The sequence below is a fragment of the Gymnodraco acuticeps genome, unplaced genomic scaffold, assembly GCF_902827175.1.
Source record: "Gymnodraco acuticeps unplaced genomic scaffold, fGymAcu1.1, whole genome shotgun sequence".
In the NCBI taxonomy this organism is placed as follows: Eukaryota; Metazoa; Chordata; class Actinopteri; order Perciformes; family Bathydraconidae; genus Gymnodraco; species Gymnodraco acuticeps.
In genome coordinates, this window is record NW_022989748.1 from 14,490 (window position 1) to 35,353 (window position 20,864).

The following is a 20,864-nucleotide window of genomic DNA, read 5'->3' on the forward strand; positions in this document are numbered from 1 at the left end:
TCTGCTGTTTCATTGAGGTTGGAGGTGGAAGGGATTCAGGCAGCGGCTCTGAACTGTTGGGTTGAGCACAGGTAAGCCTGCAGATACGGATCAACGCTCAAGTTAAAGCATTTCACTTAATTCAAGCCAAATGATCCGAGAATATGGTTATTTTTGTCCAGGTCACTCAAGATACACAGGGAAATAACCAGGCACTAGAAGGTTAATACATTCAATCATTCCAAAGGTGGATGTTAAGCAGATACATCACTTAATCCATCATATCTTACTGCATATGTGTAACAAATTAACAGATTCAGCTATTTCTGCTCACAAAGGTGAAGAGACTGAGACCACACCCTTCTGTATTTCCAAAACAATTAGCAATAAACAGAGGGGATGTAGCTCAGTGGTAGAGTGCATGCTTCGCATGTATGAGGTCCTGGGTTCAATCCCCAGCATCTCTACTTCTTATAAACAAACCAGGATGTATAAGGCCCTCCTCTGAATCACAAATGATAAACTCTGGAGTTTAGTGCGATGCCATTACTTGCCTCATTGTCTTGATGTTCATCTCCGACTCCGACTGTTTGTCCCGGCAGGTCCTTTCCAAAGCAAACAAAACACACAGAGCAACATGACATATAAACAAGAATATAGTTACCCCATTCAGAAATATTTAAAAAAGCAATCGGTATTCGGCATGTCATATTGGATGTAACACAATTAGGATCAACCCATAAAATCCCTCGTATCTGCCTTCTTCTTTCTTAAAATGCTCCTGTCAACCCTCTTTTTCACTACTTCCAACGTTCACAAGAACACAAAATGTGCGGTGGTTCCAAGAAAAACAAGGAAACATGTTGGGAGGCTTCTCATGTGGCTACAGCTGCATCTGCTGAGGTGTCGCAACATGTGCATGTTTTCAGTATTAATAGAAGTGTTTTAATCAGTCCAATATTGGCCCTTTGGAAGTCAATTCTTTCATGCAGTCATAGGGGAGAACTGTGTACGCTATCTATCCATGTGTTGTAAATTAAAGATGTTCAAACAATGCTAACCGATCAATTATTTACATGTCATACACAAGCACAACCTAGACAGCAAACACACACATGAATGCACACAAACATACACAAAGACACAACCTATTCTATTAAAAAGCCCTGTCTAATCAAAGGGATTGTTTCAGCTATAATTAGCTTGTACTTATATAGACATTCTCTGTGTGAGGTGAAATATAATCATTACCGTCATTCTTCAAAGAACCAGGAAGTGCTCTGTAAGACATACATGCTGCTTTTCAATAATGGCTGGTCACTTAAATCGAATACGGGTAATTCTAATCATCTAATGCAGTTATTCCCAGCTGTGAGATACAACTCTTTCTCTCTTTTGTCAGTCGTCTGCAGATGTTCCACCTTTTAAAATCAGCTCAACTTGATAAGAATGTTGACCTCTCTGTAAGAGAATTACCACGGACAATCCACCACTGTTGTTATTAGAAAGCCAAAAAAGAGTAAAGGTGGAGAAGGGCCGTTCTGTACAAAAGTAACGATTACCTGTTGATTCAGCTAGCTAATAAATCAAAATGGATACGTGGCTAAAAGTAATGGAAAACCAATTAGAAAAAAAATACTACTCCAAGTGCTAATATTAGCAGCTACCAACATTGAAAGTTCAATTGCAAAAAAAAAAATATTCTTAATAATATTTACATATCGTTAAAATAATATCAAATCGACTCAAGGGTACACTTGCAACAGGTTCATGCTGTTGAAAATGATGAAGTGTTAAATTAAAGTATCCAGTATCTGACTCCTTATGGCAAAGAAAGGTCAAATGTAATTACCAAGAATTGCTCTAACCTAATTCTTCGAGTGTGGCATTCTGGTATTTGATTCCACAGCAGATGGTGTTATCAATTATTGAGCCTGAGAAGATGACGCTGTCCTCAATCAGATTAAGTAGATTAAGACAACATCAAGTCCCTTATGATCCTGACTCAGTTTCTTGGATCATCACCCGACATAAAGATGCACACACCCCTGACACCACCTCCTTATATATATAGCTATGTTCATCCTACAGGTCTCTAACACCCTCTAGGTGTCTGTGTTAATGTATGCCATTTTCAGAGCTCTCTGAGCGTTATCTGACTACATACCATGATGGAGTCCCTGCCAACATACCCAGCGCTCCACCCAACCCAATGCAAATGTCCCCTTAATCCTGTTAACCCACTCTTGCTGTGTGGAGGAGCAGAGAGCCTCGGGCAAGAACCACATTGTACCCCTCCACCCCACTGAGATCTAATTGAAGAAACAAGTGCTTGGTACAAAGTGAAGCTCCTGTGACATTAATACATGACTAGAGTAAAAAAAAAAAAACCTGTGATCCGTGGCGTATTAATTGGAACAACAGGATTGGGAATGTGGGGGTGCAGAGGAAAAGGAAGCACATTTAAAGAGCATCTAATGCTATGTTTAAGTTGAGTTTTTCAGCTACCTTCATGGTGAATCATTTAATCCACAAGTGCTTAACATGCCTTCCAAGAACCAGCAGAATAAGCCACTATGTTTAAATTGAGTGTTGTTTTAGTGATTCTGAATATATAAATCAAAAAGAATAGCCCTAGCGGTTTCTGAAAGGTTATCCAAAAGTGAAAACAGTGTGTGAAAGACGATTAAATGTGTCGTTCAGATATGTGGAGAGTAACCAAATATTCAAACTACTCCAACAACAGCCTACTGCAAGTAAAGACTTCATATAAGGTTCATGTTTTTCCCCTCTGATAGTATTGATGAACTACGTTTTTTCAGCTTCCTCAAATGTTTTCATACGATTTCTGCTCATTTAATCACCCATGGATGATAGAGTTAACCCATAAATTGCTATAGTGTTTGCTTTCAAAGTCAAAGTGAGCCGAGGATGAGAGGTGACATGCTTGTAGATTTGTAGCATGTGAGGCGATTGGGGTCATTGTTTCCTGATGATCAAATCTGACCTCTGAAAGAATGAGACAAGTCTGTTGCGTGCTAAGCTGCTCTCGACAACATGTTTTGACCCCTGATCCAGCTGAAGAAATAGGGGTGTTAGTAATAGAAAAGAGGTCATATGGGTAGATTCACTGATCACCATTAGCAGCAGTTAGAAGGTCACAAGAGGAGAGAAAATCAAGCTATGGCTCACTTTGTTAGATTTCACAGTGGTCTTTTTATTGCGACAATACGCTTGTAAGTACAGTTCCCAGCGAAGAAGATAAACGGCTGTGGTTGGCTGATAGCACAGATTTAAAGCCTTTAAAAAGTACATACTAAACAGCGTTTGACTCGTTTGCTTTATCGCTGAGCTGCAATATGGATGTGGAATATTCCCATTTTCTTTGCTGGAAATAGTCAAGGTCTTTCAGTGTGAGCCTTTATTGTTTGTGGGGAAAAGCAAGCTTTGGCTGAGCTTGAGTCCGACCCGTTAAACTGCAGTAAATTGAGCTGGACTTGATGTCTTTTTGGAGCTGATTTCACTTGTTGTATCCATTTCAATGTCAGTTTCAACACTGCATTTTAAGCCTGGAACATTCCTTTAGGGAAAAGAGTACATCGCAGTCAGGTCACATCAGAATAATTACACAGCAGCAGCCAGTGTTGAAAGGGGGAGAGATTATGATTATATGGGAGAAACTGATGACTTCATTCAGTGGATTCAGAGGTTGATGACGCAGATTATACTGCACTGTAGATCACTGATTAAGCGATTCACTGTGCATGTGTGGATGTCTGCACATATGATAATCCTCAATCTGACACGTGTGAGTCTCAGAATGGTGTCCGGCACTGTGTATATTATTTATACCCACAATTCTGTTGGGAAAAGTAATTGAGTGTGTCTTTTTTAACATAAACATGAATATGATCGTGTGAGTAACACAGAACATTGAGTGTTTTCTTGGCCTATTTACTGTGACATACAAGTTCATTGAAAATGCATGAATCATCTTTTTAAGTCGTAACTCAACTAAGGAAGTTCTGTAACATATTCTGTCGGGAAATGTTGTTACACAAATTCAATATTTAAGAATAACAATCTTCTTTTACAGCTAAATATGTTTGGTTTTATGTTTGGCACATACTTTAAACATGAAAGATTTACAAAAATGATGTGGCCTGTAATAGAGTAATATATTTGTTTGACTAAAAAGGCAGATAAATGAACCTGCCATTTTAAAGTTAAAGATGATCTCTGCAATTTGTCATCACCATTAGCGCTATTGATCAATGTTTAATGAGTAGATCCCTGTTGTTCTGAGCATAAGGATGCATATGCAAGTGGGTAATGTGATACTACTACTATATATCCAACAGTTTATTTCATTCTATTTATAAAAAAAAGGATGCACTATTAAATACTGCATGTACAAAAAGCAGATATAAAGTATTTTGTATCTGTGTGCAGGGCAAAGCTCCAAGACTTCCAAATTGTAAAATGTTTTTTCCTTGACGCTGAAGAAAGAGGGAGAAGGAGTGGGGGAGGAATAAGGAATAGAAATAAAGAAGCCGGTAAATTGGTCCTTGGCAGGTTTTAGGGCTGATGGATGAAAAATGCATAGTTAGGCTGAGAACACTCTAACTTTGATAAAAGACAGGGTTCAATAATCAGCACATGAATATGGATTAATACATTTCATCAGGAGGGAGAGCAGGTTTGTGGAGGCATGAATCCAGCTGGGTGTCTACTCAAATGACAGCAGCTCCTTCATTTTAAGCCTTTGCAACTGGAGATGGAAAGAAGAAATGCAGCAGTAATTAAAAATGAAGAGAAGGATTGACAGGAGGGAGGAGGGAGGAGGAAGAGAGTGGCGTCTGTGCCTCCCAAACATCTGCTGACTGATGAGCAGGAGAGGAGAGGACGGGAAGTTAGTTTCAAAGCTTAAAATACGAGTGGGTACGGGAAATAAATCATATGTTCTATTAATACTGTATGAGGTTAGAGGGTATATTATTGAACTGTAAATCGCTTTTAAGAAGAAAAAAGGTTCATCCGTCATGAGGAGAGGGATTCAGAGCCCATGCTTGAAACTGGCACTTTTTATTAAGGCCCTTTTAGTGAGTGCCACTTAGTAGTTAATACAAAATTGGTATTTGACAATAAGTCTTTAGAGTGTAAGTTTGAGTGTAAATAATAAAATTATAAACACATTTATTGTTGGATTAGAAGAAATGTCAAAAAATGTACAGTATAAGAAACGTCTAAACGATGAATAGAATGCTTAAAGAGGACATGTTGGGCACATTTTCAGGTTCATATTTGTATTTTGGCATTCTACTGGGAGGTGTTTCCATGCTTTAATGTTCAGAAACCTCTTTATTCTTCTCATACTGCCTGTGCTGCAGCACCTCTTTTCACCCTCTGTCTGAAACCAGAGCCCAGTCTGCTCTGATTGGTTATCTGGCCGGCTCTGTTGTGATTGGTCAACCGCTGAGAGATGTCCTTCCCTTTAGCATATTACTTACAATGTGTTGGAGTGCTAGCCAATAGAAGCGCAAGTGTTACATAGTGATGTTATTATGTCACGCAAGTGAACAGAGTCCAATGGAGGTGTTTGAGGCAGGTGGGGGGAGTGTGTGGGAGAGAAACTGCCTCTGGAGGGAACAAAGGGATTTCAGCCTTTGCAGACCATTTACATGCACACAAACCTATATAACACACTACAGGAAAGGGACAACCCAGAAAAGCATCATACTGTAGGGCCTCTTTAAGAAGCTCATTTTCCGTATTTTTTTTGGGGACATTTATCTTTTTTTTACAGACATTTAAATCATTTTTCCAATACTTTGGTTTATGACAAAATAGGTATCATTTACTGTGCCTTATACAGACACACAGAGCAGACTAAATGTGGCACTGTAGACCTTTTGTCTCATTGATTTGCACGTAAAATACACATGCTGCATTTAGCACTAGCAATATATACAGTAGGCTCATTTGCTCATTCTGTATACGTCTATCCTTGGCTTGCTGCCATAAGCTTTCAGAGAATTATGAGTACTGTGGGATTTATTCCATCTGCTGAAATAAAATACATTTGACTTGGCTGGGTTTCAATTTTATATCACATCTTTCTAACAAAGGCACTCAGGTCCAAATGTATTGACAAAGAAAGCTGGTAAATACAGTATGGTATATATCGGATTGCTTTTAACTACAACTACTAGGTCAAATGTATCGTACAGTACCAACATGACTGATGACTGACTGGCTTGTGCTTACTAAATTGCGGCTTTCAAAAATCAGCTCAAAAACCCTTCGATATGTGCACTCATCTCAGTTAACTGCTCTTACAAGAACATTTAATTTCCTTGCTTTCAAAGCTGTCTGTACTTTATTGATTTCCCTCAGATGCAGGCACCTTAATAAAGTTCAGTCTAGCGTGTGATGCTGTCACTTTCTTCTGGAAATCTGTACAGAGATGAAAGCTTGACAACAATGTTTGTGATACAATCCCCTCCACTGCATTGTGATGACAGTTAATCTCTCACGAGAACGAGACTGAAAAGATTTATTTGACAACGCCGGAAACAATTCTGTCGTTTTTTTGTGTCTGAACAGGTAGTTTCTCAGGGGTAAATTTAACCTGACAGACATGGTTGCTGGTGTTATCCTTTGTGCAAAAAACTAGTAAATACGGATGTGTCCAAACGTGGACAAAAATCGGCACTAAATGTCAAGATACATCACAAAGTGTAGTCTTTCACTTCCCTCGCTGTCATCTCACACAAACTTCTTTAGAGACCAACATTTATTCAGCACTTGAATGCAGCTTTTAATTTTATTTAATAGAGAACAATGTGTGTAAAGGAAGCCAGAACAATGGTTAAATCATTAATCTGGTTTAAGCTATTAGTGAAAACTCTTAGGACCTAATGATTTAACTGAGGGCTATTCAAGTGTTTGTCCTTGGATGTTGAATTGCTGATTTAAAGACTCGTTTTCAAAGATAAGTCCATGGCAAAAATATTTCTTATTAATATTTATTTAAACTTTTCCTGGAGGCTTTATACTTTGGCGCTTATTTTACTACATCACCTTACTATGTCCTCCTTTCCTGCTGTCACAATTAGAGACAGTTGTTCCTACTTGGAAAAAACTCACACCTTAGTGTTCTGATGCATGAAGTAATATTATTTGTAATGATACTGGTCATGCACTGTCATTGCCCCTAGACAGTGGCTCCTGGCTCTATCCTTCAGTCTCTTTTTCCTCTATTCCTGCTCCCATTTTTCTCCATGTCCTCTCGCCTTCCTCCATCTCTCCTCCAGACATGGAGCTTCTACTTTGAGCTCCTTCAACCCCCTGAAGACAGACAGACATGGAGGGAAGCAGGCTTTGGGGGATGGGGGGGATGGAGGAGAGGGTGTGAAGAACAGTGTTGCCAGAATGCCCCCACTTCAACAAACACACACACACACACACTGGAGAACCCGCTCTATAACCACCCCACTGGCACACACCGCTGCCGGTCTCTCCCCCAAAACCCCCTCTGTGCTTTAATTGGCGTAATTTTATTTGCATAATGTCAGCTCTGCACACACACACACACACACACACACACATACACACATACACATTCCTGACATGTTTTAATAGGCAGGATAATTGAATACGGTTTTCCCACTAGTGCCCTGAAGGGTCTATCTGTATATTCTGCAGAGGATCAGCGCTCCATACGTTTACTTAGTCAAATAGGATCACATTTGCCACGAGATGAACTGTTAATCATAGACTTCAAAGGTTAATGAACTTGTGCTTGGGTTTTTTATAGAAGATGGAGAGAGGTAACATCCTGTCAAAAAGATGGAAAATAAAAACTAGCAACCTCGTATCAAAGTTGCGTCTGTATCTTTTTTATAAAACAATCCAGGACTAATTAAAAAAAAAAAACCTTCTAATGAAAAAGAGCAAAGATAATGAGAGTAATGCTTGAAGTGGAAATCAATGTGACATTTTCCCAAGTGTAATTTCTTTCCTAATTATTACTAGGATACAGCTTAATAAGAGAGAATGAATGGATGTCTGCGCCTTGTTCAGGGCAACATAATTACAAGAAGAGCAGTGCGGCTGCAGATTAAAGGAGAAACACCAGACATTTAGTTGTTTTCTTTACAGCTGCACTAATTGGAAGAAGCCTTGAGGTGGCCTATTAAAGCCAGGATTTATTCTACGGATGATTATATATCATATTACACCAGCGTTTATTTATAAAATCAGTGCCTTTGTACAATTTAAAATATCACATCAAACCAAACATCAAAGTAAAAGGGTTCTTATTGCACTGTAACCTCATTTATTTACAAGACTATAGCATATTATCTTCTTGAGTTTTTGTTTTGGTAAATGTTTTTGTTTGTCAGCATGATAAAAACCCGGTTTTCATCTAACTTGGTTTAATGGTGTAGCGTGGGCTGAGGAGGACCCCAACACATTTTGGAGTGTATTCGAATAACGAGGTGGGTACACACGCTATTTTTCACTTATAGAAAGGGCCTTAGCCGAGGTCTGCGTTTTCTGAGAGACTGTCTAGAGAAGTATGTTTTCTTGTCAAATTCAAACTGTCACACAACTTTGACATCATCCAATTAGTGATGAAACTATTTCAGATACATTTGCTCAATGAAATTACGTGAACTTGGGGAGGGGGAAATCAAAGGTTAGCACAAAAGGAGTGTGACTGTTCCCCCTGGTAGTGTTCGATGTTAATAGCGTTAAGAGGCTCTGTGTATGGCAGAAGAACGAAAACATTTGAAAAAATAAACATAATTTGTGTTTCTCTTTCCTTACTTGTTGGTTACCCTACGACCACTCAGCTTTATCTTACAACACTTTGGGTGGTGCCAGTGCTTGATCAACCTCTCCAAGTGTAACAATCTTATGGCTGAAAGACTTGATTGTGAGTTCAGCTGTTAGAGAAGTCTGTCAGTAGAATAGTCTTTCACATATTGCTGCTGGCCCACACAGCAGGCATGCTTCAGATATGAGTAAACTAAGCTATTAGTAAAGAAGCAGTAAGGTTTCCATTACTGTAAATCACATGCAGTAAAATACCTTTAAGATATTCTCACAAAACACCTTTTTTCCTGATTCTTTCTAACAATACAACGACACACCTTCGGAATGATCTTAAGAATAATCAAATGACATCTTCTGCACCTCCAAGTGTTGAAATGGTCTCTAACTCAGAGACTCCACTATGGCCTGAGCTTTCCATAATGCACTGTTGCATTTTTTAGGATTTTCTCTTTTATTCATAGAAACCCTTAACCCTTTTTTTAGCTTTGTTAACCACATCTCCCTTCCCCCTCTCTTCCTCTTCCTCTCTTTCATTTATGAACTCACCTCACCTACGCTATCCATCCTTCCCCCCCCTCCTCTGCCTACTCCTCCACCTCCTCATTTTCCACACACAGCAAACCCCTCGCCTAAAAATGAAATCTGATTTTTTTTCTCTCTCTGTGGATGAGGGTCTCTGGGTCTTTTGTTCATCCACCCGCACATTTGGCCTCCTCTGGTTACCACGGCAACCGGGTGTACACATACTGTTGCTCCAGCAGAGAAATATTGAGATAGAGAAGAGAGAAAGGGGATGCAGAGAGATAAGAGTGACAGAAAAGGAGGGGGGACAAGAAAACAAGAAAAATATGGAGTGATAATGATAAAAAAAGAATACAGAAATAAACGAAAGGAGGAATGCGGAGGATGTAGATATCATTCTTTAATCCTGCAAGAGCAGTATTTTCCCCCCGTTTATTTAAATTATTCTCCACAAAATGAAATGGATTTTTTCATTTTCTATCTATTTGTTTTGCAGAGGATAATTGAATTGTTTCCATTACACAGCAAAGTTGTAATCTCATCTACTATCCTGGAAATTCACCCTGCATGTTTCATATCAGTGGCTGATTGTAGAGCAAGAGTTTAAAGTGCGCTGTGCTCCAGATCAGAGCATCAGCGGAAAAAAATCAATGTAAAAAATGCAGCAATGACAATTTGAAATGTAGAGAGACACAGCGGGGACATGTTCCTTCTTTCTAACTCGCGACTCATCAATTTTATACTTTTTACTCATCAATTTAGCTTGAAGTTACCAAAAATGATATCATAAGAAGGGAGGCAGGCAGGCTTTAAAACAAATAACTGTATTATTACTCAAATGTGTTCTAATATTATCTGTTTTGAACCTCTTATTTATAGTAGAGATGGGAACGGAGAAGACAAAAGGGAAACAGAATAACATGGATTCGGTGGGAAGAACTAAAATGACGTTGAACGAGGGAGGAGGGAATCAAAGGTAAGGACAAAAAGGGATTAAGACAGTGAATCAAGGAAAGAGACAATAAATATCAGCAGCCTCTTCCTCCCCCCTGGTTGTCTGTGTTTGCTGTATCAGTAGGAATCCAAACCTGCAGACATGCAGCCATCTGCCACGCTGGCTCCAGCCCAGCGCTCAGAGGAGCCAAGATAACGCCCAGTCACACATTCTCCAAAGAACTACACTCAATGTTAAGACACACTGAGAAACGCCTGTACTATTGGTATTTTCTGTACTTGAATATTTAGTAGGACAATTAAGCTACTGCAATGACAAAACTGAAACACTCCTTTACATTTAAATATCTAGGTTCAACTGAATATTATTGCTTTCAACTAACATAATACAGTTATGTGACATTTTTTGACATAATACATTTAATTAAAGTCAACGTTTCAGTTTTTTCAGTGTGGACTTTGAGATATCTTGGTAAAAACGTTATTTTATAGTAGATTCTTAGATCACCACCTCTAAAGATTTTGGCAATACAGATAGCATTCAACCATGGCATCCATAGCTGCAATAGCATGACCTCTATTATAAACACCACAACCTGTACCAGAAGAGCACAAGGAGACGCGATTGAAAACATATTCAGTGTTTCTGCCGTATGATTCAGATCCACTCCGAAATGTAATGGTATCATTCTCGGCCCCGGCTTCATCCTCCCACTGAGTTTCATGAAAATCAGGCCAGTAGTTTTTCTGTAATCCGGAAGACAAACAGACAAACAAACAACAAACTGCAAACACATCCTCCACAGCTGAAGTAACAACAAGCTTCAACATGAATGCTGCATTGGGATATGCTGCCAGAATCCCAGTAAACAGTAATAATCTACCATAATATGAATTGTAGACACATTAAGTACATCTATTCTGTCTAATTTCAGCTAAATTAGAGGTTTAAGGGCTATAAAAAGCCTTTTCCATGATTGATTCCCTGAATTTCTTGTAGTTATCCCTTAAAAATATGCTGCATTTATATCATTTTTAGCAGTCTGCTCACAGATGAAAGCAAACACATATTGTACAGCTCCATTTTAGTTAGCTAAACTAGCTATTTAAAAGCAGACATTCATGTGATGGTGGCTTGCAGCCAACTAGCCACCAATTCATTGACACTTCTTTCACTAAGTGAGAGACATTGTAGAAAAAAACTGAAAAGGTGCCATAGCTAACAGAAGGCATACAACAAATATACTATAGAGGGAAACTAATTGGTGTCAGGATGAACCTTAATAATGTTAGCAATTTCAGGGGCTGTAGTCCTTCTGCCTCACTACACGGAACAGAAAGCACGTATGAGTCCCAACGCTAAGAGCAATCCAAACCTAATACACTTGATCTATATTGCATTTATTTTGTTAGCATACGTTACAGGAAAGAGATGAAAGAGAGGCTGAATATGAGGCTACATCGCTATAGGAGATGGCTTCAGCTGCAGACAACTTTTCTTCTGGATGACAAATGAAGACACGAGGTTTGCGCTAACACAAGCTGACATTTCTTTGGAGCAACAAGATGAGCGGGGGTCCACTGACTGGTGTTTGAACTTGGAAGCAGCATGAGTGCGAGGCTGGTGACCTGCTTACAGACACACTGACTGGCTGAGTAGAAAGCTGATGAAGGAGTGATGAACAGAGACGGAGAGAAAATAGAGGAGCTATCAAGTATCGTAGAGATTAACCATGCCAAATGCACACACACACACGCACAAAAAAAAACTGTAAAAGGATCATGACATGACGCTCTGATCTGAAGCTAATACTGAACAATCCAGACTCATTGGCATCATTCCATCTCACACACTCACACACTCACACACACACACACACACACACACACACACACACACACACACACACACACACACACACACACACACACACACTGGCTGTTCTGCATTATGATAATCACTACTCCCTCTCATGCATATGCATAGCCACATGCTCAAAGGCCAGTAGATTATAACTCCCCTCAAAATGAAACAAAAATTTAGAGAGGTTTATCCTGTTATCTGGAAATATTCACATGTTATGCTTCTTTTGATATTTGATTGTCTTTATTGGGATCCCCAATGGCTTTAGAATCAGTGTTGGTTTTTTCTACCTGGGGTCCAAACACTTATAAACACAAAAAAACAAAAAAGCTAATCTTAGGGAATTAACAACCAAGTACAGAAGTAGAACAAAATTGCCATAATTTAAAGGAAATAAAGCCAAACCCAGCCAAACTTTAAATGTTCTTCTTCGTACAAATAAATAGTAATTACAACAAAAAAATCATTGCCATAATGACCTAAAAGTATAGATTTCAGTATTTAATTCCAAGAGAAAAAGGAAACTAAAATATATGTATTATTCTACGCAAAGAGGGATTTCTACTAATCCAGATTTACATTTTATTTCCTACACAATATTTGTTATAGTTTAGAACACTAAATGTATGTGTCATATAGGACTTGGAAGAGTAAGAAGCAGTAGACATAGTTTGGTAATCCGGTGTAAAAATGTCAGAACTGGTTGCTATGGTTTTACTGGTAGATGCAAGGATAGTCCCATGCTATCTTCATTTAATAATTAATGTCTCTGTTGGACTCGATACCATTTATAATGAATATATGTGTGTTCCTGTCTCTCTCCATCAGACAGTACTGTGTATTTGTTAAGCATCTAGGGTTTGTTATGCACAAATGGAGACTATAGTGTTTATTGTTAAAGTTCAAGGTGAAGTGTTACCCATACATTTTAGCTGTTGACCGCAATCTGTTTTGACAGTGCTGACCTTTGAGGGGACGAATAGTCTAAAATGGAGGAGGCTATCATTATTTATTGGCTTTGTTGCACAATTTCTGTTTATTTAACCATGCCCTGTCAGAGAGGAAACTGCTCCCCAAAAAGAAAAGACACAAGTCGTTGGTACAACAAAGAAAACATTGTCATCCATCCCATATGTATGTGTTTTTACATAACTTTTGTTTATGTTACATGTAGGAGTGAGACTCTCATAGAAACTACAGTAACCTAGTTTGCAAATGTAAAGTATTTGTATTTCCCAAATGCAAAAAAGTTACCAGAGAAAAACTTATTCAGCAGAACATGGAGACCCAAATGTGTCAAAAACATTTACCCCGTCTTCTTTCTGAGTTACATTATGTGCAATTCACTTCACTAAAATGTTATTCATCCTGCTGGTCTGAGGTTGGATGAATCTAGGGTTCTCAATGATGATATAATCTACATTTATCTTGGGGCCTATCTATCTCTTTATCAGGTCAGAGGGATTACATGTGTCTCATGTCCAGTATCTATATGACAGATTACATGTGATTACACAACTCCTACAGACATGTGGATCTGTTTAATCCTAGCATCATTCCTGAGGCATATGGTGACAGTCAGCATATTTCAGTTGTTTGTGTTATGACTGACAGATTAATACTTAATCACCTTAATAGTGTGTGTGTGTGTGTGTGTGTGTGTGTGTGTGTGTGTGTGTGTGTGTGTGTGTGTGTGTGTGTGTGTGTGTGTGTGTGTGTGTGTGTGTGTGTGTGTGTGTGTGTGTGTGTGGTCGTCCTTAGGTCAGATGCTACATAGTGATGCTACATCATGCATGCATCTGCGTAAACAAACATGCATAGATTATGCGAGGATATGCATTATTCCACATTATGTGTGTTACTGTTAATATATGTCTGAGCTTGTTTCATGTAGGCAGATGCTAAAATGGGAGTACCTTTCAGAGTGTGTTTGTGTGTGTATACTGGAGTGTAGGGTCTATAATCTACAGGATTAGTGCCTGTGGATTGCTATTGAGATTAAATTCAACACCAACCAGCTTCTCCTGCAGAAAGACAGATTGTTTTAGCTGCTGTGTGTGTGTGTGTGTGTGTGTGTGTGTGTGTGTGTGTGTGTGTGTGTGTGTGTGTGTATGTATGAGAGAGATATAGTTGCTGTGCTTTAATTGACTCATGGTTCCAGTCCTAATGATTTTAAACTTGACTTCAAGTGGGAAACAGAGGGTTCGTTTTTCTGTAAATATTCATATTTGATAGCCTAAAAACGTCAGCAGAGGACGATAGCTTTGAGATGAAGTACATTCACCTTAACGGCCCGTCCACACTTCAGCTTCGACAGCTTCAAAAACGGTTTCCAACGCGTCTGCCCATTCACTTTGAATGGGGTGACGTCACTTTTCGCCGAACTGCATTGTGGGAAGCAGAGCGGAGCTTTCCTGGCGTTTCAGGCTGCAAAAGTTGAGCAATGTTCAACTTTTGAAGCTTCTGAAGCTTTCGGTGGAAGCATCAGCCAATCAAATCATATGCCAGTACAAGCTCTAGCCAATCAAACCGCTGCTTGTGTGTCAGGGGCGGGAGATTCATGTGATTGGTTGTTGGTCGAGCTTCAGACACGTCCAGCTCCAAGCTTTTTTTGAAGCTGTAGTGTGGACGGGCCGTAACTGTCCAGACTGAACATATTGATACTGGTTTAAAGCAAGAAAAACAAACATTGTCTGCACCAGCCAGACACAGCTCAGCGTCATACCTTGACCTTCTTTAGCATGTAGAAAGAAGTAAACATTTTGTACCTATATAATGCAACCTTATAAGATTACCATCCACACAAAATAGTATAATTATCAAATACCATGTGATCAAAATACTGCATACTTTAAATCAATAATCTGTTTGTAATTTGAAGAATACAAAATAGATAATAAAACATATATGCATTCCTATTTAAAGCTAAATAAAGCTTTAAACCACACGCACACACACACACACACACGCATACGCACACACACACACACGCATACGCACACACACACACACACACACACACACACACACACACACACACACACACACACACACACACACACACACACACACACACACACACACACAGAGAGCCCCTTTATTCTTTCATTCTGACCTTTAAATACACTGTCAGGTTTTGTTTTTTTTAAATCTTCGTTGAACACAAACAAAACCTGAAATTGCCTCTAGGCTCCTGTTCACAATCTGACAATCAATGCTTTCTGACATTTAGAGAGGGGGGGGGGGGGGTAATGTGCGAACAGTGTGTGGATGCATGAGTGTGTGCATGCATTTTACTGTGCAAACCATCAGACGGGCAGGTGAGGTCAACTCCTGTTCTATAGCACCCGCTTGCATTTATTAAGGTACACATTTCAAGGCAGCATTGTTGTCACTTTCCTATTACGTACCCCTGGTCTGTTGGAACAGGGCAATTCCTGGGAGGTCAAGATTCATTTTCAGTTTAATTTCAACAAAAACAGGGTGAAATTGGCTGTTAAGAGGGCTGTCTCTGTTTTCCTATAAGAGTGTCCTATATTTTATTTGTTCACCTTTAAAAGTGTACTATTATATACCTGTGGATACCTGTTATTATGCTGTGTTTTTATGGTATTGGTTTAAATAGTTTATAGGACTATATTGGTAAGCTGATTCCCTAGAATACAAGGCGTTCACTGCCAAAATCAATACACATCTGATCTAGCTATCCCAACTAATGGAGGGCAAAGTAGCTGAAAGTATAGACAGCGCGTGTACAATCAATATCAGCCACTCACAGCATGATGACACCATGATGACAATAATCAAAAGAAAACATCGAATAAAGGAAAAGCTGCGAAAACTGTGCTGTCAAACTGACACAAAGCAGGATCGTTTTTGGCACAGAAATGCTTGAGCACATATGACCTATTGGGAAATCGAACAGGCCTTCTGAATAGCCAATACAGCATAAAGCCCTGCAGAGACAACACTGTCGATATTAACAAAGGGTTGCTCTGCCCTCATGCACCCACGCACAGGAGTAATTGACAAGCTAAGGCAACCCTGTGGGTAAAGTGAACCTGAGCATGCATTCAGAAGTAGTTTAAAGTGTGCACTCTATTGTCAAAACACACCTCTATTCCCTTCTGTTGCCTAATAAGTGTTGGCACTGACAACCTGTTGCCTTTTTGGGCCTGAAACATAATGCTGGACACACTTGACACTGATTGGATACTGGCGTGATTGAATGTCTGCAGAACTGTAAACACCATTTCAATCAACAATGACTTCAACCTGTCATTGTGATTTCAGGACAGCAGTGTGTCAACAGTGACCGTGACAGCTGCCCAAACTGTCAGAACAGTGAGGAAGAGGGTGGGGATGAAGGCTCCCTCAAGATGTGACTGTTTGTATGTCAAGAATCTGATGATCTATCAAGAGAAGTTGGAAAAATGACCGATAATAAGGGCGTATTGGATGCAGTGTAGGTAAAAGAAAGAAAGAAAGAGCCAGAGAAGGAGGGTGATAATCAGACATTCTCTGAGATTAATGTGGAAAAATGACAGTAAAAAAACTCACAATTTTACAAAGAAATGTACCTATAATGGCTCTAATACCATGTTGTTTTGACCGAGCCGCTTCACTCTCTAAGGTTGGTTGGATATTCCGAGATTGTGTTTGTTTACTCAAATTATAATAGTCAGAAAAGCAGACCCTCTTCCAGAAAATGTCTCTTTATTTTTACAGCACACAGCAGCATGTTCTTTCTTGGAAATGCCCCTCTTCTTGCCTCAGGCTGTCCTCTGAGTCTCAGTCTGTTGACCAGATAAAGGTTAGGCTTTGCTCTGGGGTTCAGCTCACCAATTGAGAGGAGGTCAGAGAGGGCCATTGTGTATTTGTTATTCCCCCTTTGTCACATTACATTAATGTCTATTAAGGCTTTTAAAGACATTATATATATTTGGTAATGGTAATGTAACAGTATATCTATGCTGATATTCAGATTGCTAATATTGACCAAGAAGCTTTGTGTAACACAGAGGCAAAAATCCAGTTTCATAGAAGAAGAGGGTTTCGAAAAATGACAAATAAAAAAAACTGAGCTTTACCATAACCAATAACACTGTAAGTAAAACCAAGAAAGGAAATAAACAGTATGCTTCGTCCTGCTTATAGTGGGCTTAAAGGTGAGAGTAAACAAGGTAACTATGAATTGTTAAGAGCCTGCATTATGGCTTCAATTTGTCATATATAGTAGTATTCGTTTATTAGTCCCCAAGGGGAAAATGGGTTGCAGCACATCACAGAGGCATTTAAAAAAGTTAAGACAATACATCACTGACAACAACATAGACACAAATAAAAACAAACAGACATAAGAAAACCAGATATCGGCAGACATGACAAGGGGCCTATAGGCCCTCATTTGCGAAATAGGGGGGACAGGGCCAGACCAGCTGGGTAAACAGTGCGTCCTAGCCATCATTTGTTCAGGAGTTTGATGGCTTGTGGGACGAAAGACAGCCTAGATCTGTTCTTTTTGAAATAAGGGGCACGATATCTCCGCCCGGATGGCAACAATTCAAAGTAAGAGGCAAGAGGGTGCCTCAGGTCACTCACAATATTGTGTGCCAGTTTTAAACTCTGTCCTTATATAAGCATTCTATATTAGCCAATGAGATTCCTGTCAATTTACTGGACAATGTTATGGCCCTCCTGACTAACTTTTTCTGTGCCTCAGTTGCGTTGCCGAACCAGCATATAATGCCGAAGGAGAGCACACTTTCGATAAAAGCATGATAAAACATCTTCACCATTCTGTTGCCGACATTAAAAGACAATAATTTACGTAAAAAAAACATTCTTTGTTGAGACTTAGCATTTATTTTCTCAGCCCAAACATCCCATCTGAGCTTGTGGTCAAGCACGACACCAAGATACTTGTACTCAGTGACACATTGAATGGGCTCACTATTTAATAAAAGAGTAGGGTTGGGCGATTGTGCTATTCTAAAATCAATTTCCATCTCCTTTGTTTTTGAGGTGTTTAGAAGCAGGTTTGACTTCTCACACCAGTTAATAAAGAAGTCAAGGACAGGCCCATGCTCCTCTTCCTCATCAAAGAGGAGGCTGACCAGGGCCGTATCATCTGCATACTTAATAAAGTGCCTATTGGGAAAAGTGCTGATGCAAGAGTTGGTGTATAAAATAAACAAAAGAGAGGATAAGACACATCCCTGGGGTGAGCCTATCCAGGTAGTTATTGTGTCAGAAAGTGCCATGCCTATTTTGACCTGCTGAGTTCTACAGCTGAGGAAGTCAACGATCCAGGAGATCAGACCAGGTTCAAGTGAGAATTCTTCAGTTAAAATATTTGCTAAAATACTTGGCTTAATGGTGTTAAAAGCTGATGAGAAGTCAGCAAATAGAATCTTTACATAATACGTATCCAAATGACGGGGAAGATACATGCATTATGTGTCATTTATGGAAATAGCCTTCTTAGAGGTTTGCATTCTCCTTCGAAGATTTAATCTGTTTACGATATGAAACACCCCCTACTGTGAAGAATAACCTCAAACACATAATCATTTTCTGCAAGGTATTAGAGCCTTGACACAAATAAGCATATTGCGACAGATGTGTCTAGACAGAATCCCCGAAACACAGTGACACCCCATAACCAGTCGACCAATAAACCTTAAAGCCTCAACATCTCATAACAATGGGATTAAAACAGCATTAATACCCATGTTTAAAAATAACTCTAAAAACCTCATAGCCCTTTCTAAAGCCTTTTCCTCGATTGAACCCCAAAGACACTTCCTAAATGATCAGCTTAAGGGCTTTTTATTTCAGTTCACTATCAAAGACTTCATGTTCCTTTCACGAAAATCACTGCAGAAGTTACAAGTGTTCGAAATTAATGAAATAGATCTCCATTGTCTACCATTCAGTCTGTCACATTGTACTTCTGCGACAAAGGGTTGATTGCCTTTTGCACGAATCAGCCAGAACTTAGTCATACATTCATTTATTAAAACACCAGCACTGCAATCCATCTGAGCGTATTTCTTTTTGTCTGGATCCTGAATAGTATCACATTAATCCTTCCTAATTGTATCTGTCGTTGGCTCAGATAGAATCAATGGGGTTGATTTAATTCACAGTCAGGGCAATCAATACTTGTAACGAATGCTAATTTAGATATAAATGATACCGTCCAAATTGAAATTGCAAAGTCAAGGTCATGTGAGGAGAAAGGGCTGTTGATATGGAAGCAGGGCAATGGTGGACAAACATGGGAACAACAGCAGAAGGGAGTGGTCGTTACCTTATTTAATATGGTAGTGTGGGCTCTACTATTTAAAAAATATTCATATAAACAGACAAATAATATGACCTGTTTCTGTTCTGAAACACATCAGAATTCATTGTTCCTTGTTGCAATTTCACCATGGTCTAAATACATGATAGGGTCTGTAAACGACATGTTCATTCAAGCCTAAAGAGACTACCAGTTCCAACCAATATGTCAAATTACACCATCCTATTTAATGTGCTCTACTAATGTTGGATTTGTGACATCATATTGGTTTCCACCAAAAACTCAAATTTGAAATTGACATCCAGGACGGAGCTGCCATCCATGGAGGACCTTTACTCCCAGCGGCTCAGGAAGAAATCCCTCAGGATGATAAAAGACCCCCATCACCCGAGCCACAAACTGTTCTGTCTGCTGCCGTCTGGCAGGCGTTACCGCAGCATCCGGACTAAAACTACCAGACTCAGGGACAGTTTCATCCCACAGGCAATAAGACTGCTAAACACTGTTGAAACAACATCCATAACATTCATCTGCTACTTAGTAATTATTTATCTATTTATCTAATATATCATTCCAATAGCTTGCATATAGATTCTTATTTCACTATTTCACTTTTTTTTAAACTATTTTTCTTTTTGTATTTACTTTTTAATATTTACTTGCACTATATTTTTCTGTTTATCTGTATTATTGTGTTGCACTGTTGGAGAAGCCTGTCAATCATCAATTAAAAGAAAAAACTTGAAATACCCACCTTGATATAGCGTGGGAGTTGTTGTTTTCACCACCATAGCAGTCATTGGCAGTCAGCTTCTTCTCCAGCTTCTCACCCTTTGGGTGTTCGTTCAAGATGTTTCTATTTCCAAAGGTCTCATTTCCATTGTCAAAACAAACAGACCCAGTGGATTAAAACCAGTAAAAACTAACAAAATAAGCAGTCATAACAAATTAAGCAGTTTTAACTTTTGCGCAGCTTGTTTCTCATAACTAAAAAAGATCCAGGTGAAAATATGAAGTTAAAAACGACCAAAATGTATAATTAATAAACACAAATATAAAGATTTATAATGAGAACAGCATCAGGTGGCTAAAACTGGATAAAAAGTCCATTTATGACAGTAAATCCCATTGATAAGTGTCTTGTTGGACAAGGAAACACAGACAGTAACACCTTCTGGGTGCATGGAACAGTCATTTGGATCTCCGTTGCTGTAACTTTAACCTTTAGACATCCCAACAAAAACACAAAGGCCACAAAGAAATTAAAACACTAAATTATTCGAACAACTCCAACAGCCAGTCGCCTACCACCACCTTACCCACACAGTAATTGCCCAGCCGAGGGTCTCAGAGGAGGGATGCTGGTGCTACTGGGCCCTATGAAGTCTTGCC

The 20,864-nt window shown here is 39.2% G+C and overlaps 1 non-coding gene across 1 annotated transcript; it reads left to right on the top strand.

The window, feature by feature from the left end:
• Positions 1 to 374: 374 nt before the first annotated feature.
• trnaa-cgc lies at positions 375 to 446 on the top strand. Its single transcript has one exon. It is a non-coding gene; the product is annotated as a tRNA-Ala (tRNA).
• The last annotated feature ends 20,418 nt before the right edge of the window (positions 447 to 20,864 follow it).